Source organism: Polypterus senegalus, chromosome 10 (genome assembly GCF_016835505.1).
Source record: "Polypterus senegalus isolate Bchr_013 chromosome 10, ASM1683550v1, whole genome shotgun sequence".
Classification (NCBI taxonomy): domain Eukaryota; kingdom Metazoa; phylum Chordata; class Cladistia; order Polypteriformes; family Polypteridae; genus Polypterus; species Polypterus senegalus.
This window is the reverse complement of record NC_053163.1, coordinates 138,379,443-138,384,623: the sequence shown is the minus strand read 5'-3', so window position 1 is coordinate 138,384,623 and position 5,181 is coordinate 138,379,443.

The window sequence follows — 5,181 nt, the reverse complement described above, 5'->3', positions numbered from 1 at the left end:
TTTCTCCTGCCAAATGATGTGATTCAACTTCAGGAATGATCAGTGCAGATAATGGAAACCAAGAGAATTGTAGCTACAAATGCATTAAATATCCACTCCAGCTCCCCAGCAAATATTTTATGGAAAAGTTATTTAAGTACTTCAGTGGGCAGTGGCAGTTTCAGGGCTGAATATACTGTATGTGTGGCAGCAGCAATGCCTCACGTCTGGGCCTTCTTAGTATTCAGTCTTCTGCACAAAACTTGTGTGTGTCCTCCACTAGTCGGGACTCCTGATGGCTTTAGCAGCTGCTACATCACTTTGAACAGCTTGTTTCCTAATTGTGAATTTTTGATTTGATTTTGTCCAGCAGTATCCCAGGGAGGAGCCAGGCTTTAAGTCCTTTTTTCTGCAGCAGTGATGTATGCTGTCCAAAAGTCCACTCTAGTTAGGCAGCCACCTGATCACTGAATTGCCACTGGGACTGTTTCAGAAGCAAAGAGTCTAATGTAACCTTATCTTCATTATGACTAAATACCACTGACTCCCTCCCCCCACCTCCAACCCACTCCCATGCGTTTTGTGGTCCTCAATTAGAAATATTGCACCTCTGATACAAGTAAGGTTGCCCTGGAGACATCCAGGCATACAATTACTACATCTACACAGGTTATGTCTTACCAGGAAAAAAAAGGCATGGGATATCACTTTCTGTTGGCATACAAGCAGACTCCAAAACATTTGTTAAGCCAAAAATATGAAGAGCTTTTGCCCACAGTTCAACAATTTACTTCATTACATTCTGATGCTTGTGAAGCCCATTTTTAGTCATATTTATATAGATACAGTGAATTGATTATGTACACTGAAGAACATTGTCTCTTAGTTGTTAATTACAAATGAAGGTTTAATTTATATAATCGCCTTTCACAATGTCACAAAAAAGTGTTCATCTTGGACTTGTTTTCATTTTTGGACAAATTGGGTGCTTATAAGCCGAGTGGGAGTGCCAGACTGCGAATGCAGTTTAATTATTATTTACATGAGAAGGTAAGGTACTATATTTGTGTGTATATATGTATGTTTATAACTATATATACACATACATTCATATATATGGCTATGGTGGTGCAGTGGTAGCGCTACTGCTTTGCAGTAAGGAGACCATTGTTCATGTTCATGGTCCTCCTGGTGCGTAGTTTGCATGTTCTACCTTTGTCTGTCTGGGTTTCCTCCGGGTGCTCCGGTTTCCTCCCACAGTCGAACGACAGACAAGTTAGATGGGTTTGCAGCGCTAAATTGGCGTGAGTGTGTTCATCCTGTGATAGACTGGTGCCATGTCCACAGGTTTGCTCCTGCCTAGTGCCTAATGCTTGCTAGGATTGGCTCCAGCCCACCATGATCCTGCTGAGGATTTAGTAGGCTTGGAAAATGGATGGATAGATATATAGTTTTAGGAAAGCCACCATAACATGAGTTCACTTTTATAGAATGTGCAGAGATAGAAAGGGCCCTTTTTGGCGTGGTTAGTATTTAATTTATTTCTATTACAAGAAAAGTTACTAATTAGAGTAAAGATAATATATCTGAGAATTGATTATTTGTTGTCCGTACCCATGGATTTTAAACTGTGGGGTGTGACAAAGGACTGGGAAAACGGGTGGTGTCTGAGTTCAGAAGTGCTCATAAATTATTTATTAGTGCACATTTTTGCCTTTTGTTTTGAAGCACTTTTTGAGCAGCACCACCCTTGTGACATTCCCATAGAAGTGAAAATGACAAAGGGAGAACACAAAGGGTGGTCATGTTTCCAGCATATATATATGAGAATATGGTTACAGTTAAAAATGTGCTGAGAAATTATGTTTGCTATGACTTCAAATGCTAAAATGCCTTTTAACAAATTAATTAGTTACCATTTATATTATTCAGTACTGTCAATTTCTTTAGGAATGACCATGGCTCAGTGCTTTATGTTTACATAAATTTGGCATAATGTTACCAATATTTTTAAATTGTATTTAAAATAAATACATTTTACATTTGGAGGATAGGTAGGCTGAATGACTCATTCAGAGTTACAAAGGAAGTGAGAGGCAGGGATTGAAATTGTGACCAATAGGTCACACTGCTTTCATGGAAGTTAGAAGAAAAAAAGTTGTTGTGAGGATTGGGGGATAAGCTTATTAATGTATTATTTTATTTGCGTATTGGAGGTCTTCTTACCAGAATATTACCATATGTATATAAGTCTAAATGCTACCCACCTTAATCTTTTGCCCTTCTGTTAGACTCCGAGATCTGTACTTGGGTCTCTTGACGTTCACCCAAGAAAGTGATGAAAGATTCAAAGAAAGATGTGCTGAAAAGCAGACCCCAGCTGTAATGCGAAGTTGCTAGGGGAGCTGCACAAGCTTAGCACTCAATGAAAATTTAAACCCCAAGCCGTGAGCCCTATGAGGTGATAAAATATTTAACAAGGCTTTACGTGTGGTTGCCTGCATGCTCGTAACTGTAGCCTGGCTTTTAAATCAACTTGTTGTTAACAACTATGTTGCTGTTTCTTTTCTGCCACTTTGACAGTGGTTGAAGATTGACATGCCCTCTTTTTCTTTTGCACTGAAGTGACAGCTTTCAGTAAACAATCAGGGATATGGAATCTTGTCTTTTTTTAATATAGTGCTGATAGTTATACTATAAGATTGAGCAGGGAATGATCAGTTCTGAACAGACCAATGTCTCTTTTCAATATCATTAGATATTTTTACTTTGCTAACCTTCTCTGTTTAGGATGTGTGACCCCAGGCAATTAGGACTAAGAGTAATTGAGAATCTAGAAAGGGGTTTTGAGTGCTCATCTCCCAGAATCATAGATGTTTGCTAACAATGTCTTTGTCCACTGCCATTTTTGCACCCACCCAGCTTAACAATCATGTAAAAGGCACAGCTCACATGAGCCCCAAAGTCAAGAAAATGTTTGAGTCTGATTTCCTGTTAAGTGAGCCCAACATATAAAAATGGTTGTTTTAATTTTTATTACTATGCATTATAAAATATATTTAAATCAGAAGATATGAGAAGACAAGAAATGGTTTGATTAATGAACATATCTTCAAACACACATCATCAGTGATGTTATCTATGTCATTAGATGTTTAGGTTGGCTTTCTGTGCCGCCTCTGTGGTTATTGTTATCGCTTTCCTCTTGCACATATCCATAATGCTCAGGGAGCTGAATACCCTACAGAGAAATTGCTCAGCAAACTTCCTGCAGCCCACTTTCCACCAAACCCTGGTACTTGGCTTTCTTTCTTTTGTTGATCTCCTCCATTTGATCTTCCCAGGAATTTCCAGCTCCATCATCATCTGCCTTGTTGATTCAGCAAGGTCAAGCTCATTCATAGACTACAACAATCTGTGCTGCCTCTCCATGTGAACTTCCAACTGAGAGTTTGAGGTTCGCCTTAGATGCTTTGCTGGTACCTTCAACAGTGGCTGAAGCTTCTGTCATATACTGACATTCTGGGTGATAGCGCATTCCCAGTGCAGGTATTATCACCTGTTTATCATCACTTGATTATGGTGCTAGTGGTAGTAACCCACACCCCCTATTCGTTTGAACTGCATCTGATAATATGCTGCAGTGTCCTAACCTCCCACAAAGAGAACATGCTGAAGTGTCAGCCTTGTCCCACCAGAAGAGGCTGGATGTGGAAGAGGTCATCAACATTTTGTATCAGGAACATGTCTGGATGAGGCTTAGTTCAAATAACCTTGCAGTCCAGAGCCTGGTTTCACCTTGATGGCTCATAACTTAATTGCCTAACCTCTGCTTTCAGTCCCTATTGCTCCACTTTATGCCACTGAATTGATGTTCTAATTCAACCAAGATCTGCCTGTCCTAACATCACTCAGTTAAAGTTTAACCCGTTTGTCCACTGAATCAGTCTTCCACTTAAAGCTTTATTTTTATTACCATACTTTTTAAAATATGTCTAAATAAGAAATACAAGATTTATCAAAATTCTGACACATACATTCACTAAAATTCCATCTTAAGGGTGTCATTTAACCCATACATCTTTGGCATGTGAAAGTAAACTGAAATACTTTGAGAGCATATGCACTGTACAAAACCTGCATAGGTAGCGTCCAGATCAGAAATTAAATTTAAATTCCTGAAGATGTGAGGCTAACCTCTGTGAAGCCATGAAACCCTGCTGGAAAACACCAGTCTCCAAATGAGCCAGCAGTAGGGTATTGTTGCCACCCATACTTTGTCTCTAAGCTTTAATTCACAAGGAATATAATTCTTAAACTGAAGACTTTGAGTTATTTTATTGTCCTTCTCACAGCTTTGGTATCACTGTTTAATGCAGTAATATTGTCTTTTATATATTATGCTATAATTACTTATGATTCGTTTGGATACGGCCATATTTATTTGTAAGCAATTCACAGGAAAGCACTTCTTAAGTACTATATAGGAATAGCTCTGTGTGAATCATTTGGAATAATATTGTCTTAAGATCTCTTTCAGTCAGGGTTCTGTTTATGACATCAAAACTGAGGTTGGCTGCCACAGTAACTTTAGAATTTTCTTCTTTTTTCAGCAGCTCCCGTTAGGGGTTGCCACAGCGGATCATCTATGTTTTCCGCATATTGACTTGGCAAAATTTTACACCGCATGCCCTTCCTGACGTAACCCTCCCCATTTATCCGGGCTTGGGACCGGCACAAAGAAACACACTGGTTTGTGCATCCCTTGTGGCTGGGTTCCACAACAGCTTTAGAATAATAATCTAAGACATTTCAGTATCTTAAATGTAAATTATTTCTTATATAAAGTTTATATTCAAGCTGCTTGAAGAATACCCTTAACCTCTACAGAATAAATCTTCTGGATATTAGCAACTGGATTTTCAATTTTATGCAATCAATCATTCAGTCAGTGAAAATATTAGATGGATAATTAGCAAGGTCACCCTGTCCAGGGTTTGTTGCTGCCTTTCACAAAGTACTGCCAAAACAGGCATCAACACCCCTGAACTCCATTGCAGATTTTATGCATTTTGTAATCGAGAACTATGAGCAAAGTCATGAGAAACTATGGAATAGAGCAAGTGGAATGCCGTGTGGTGCATCTGGTTCAGAGAACCACAACCTAGTGAACAGACCACAACTGATTTTTATTGGACACCA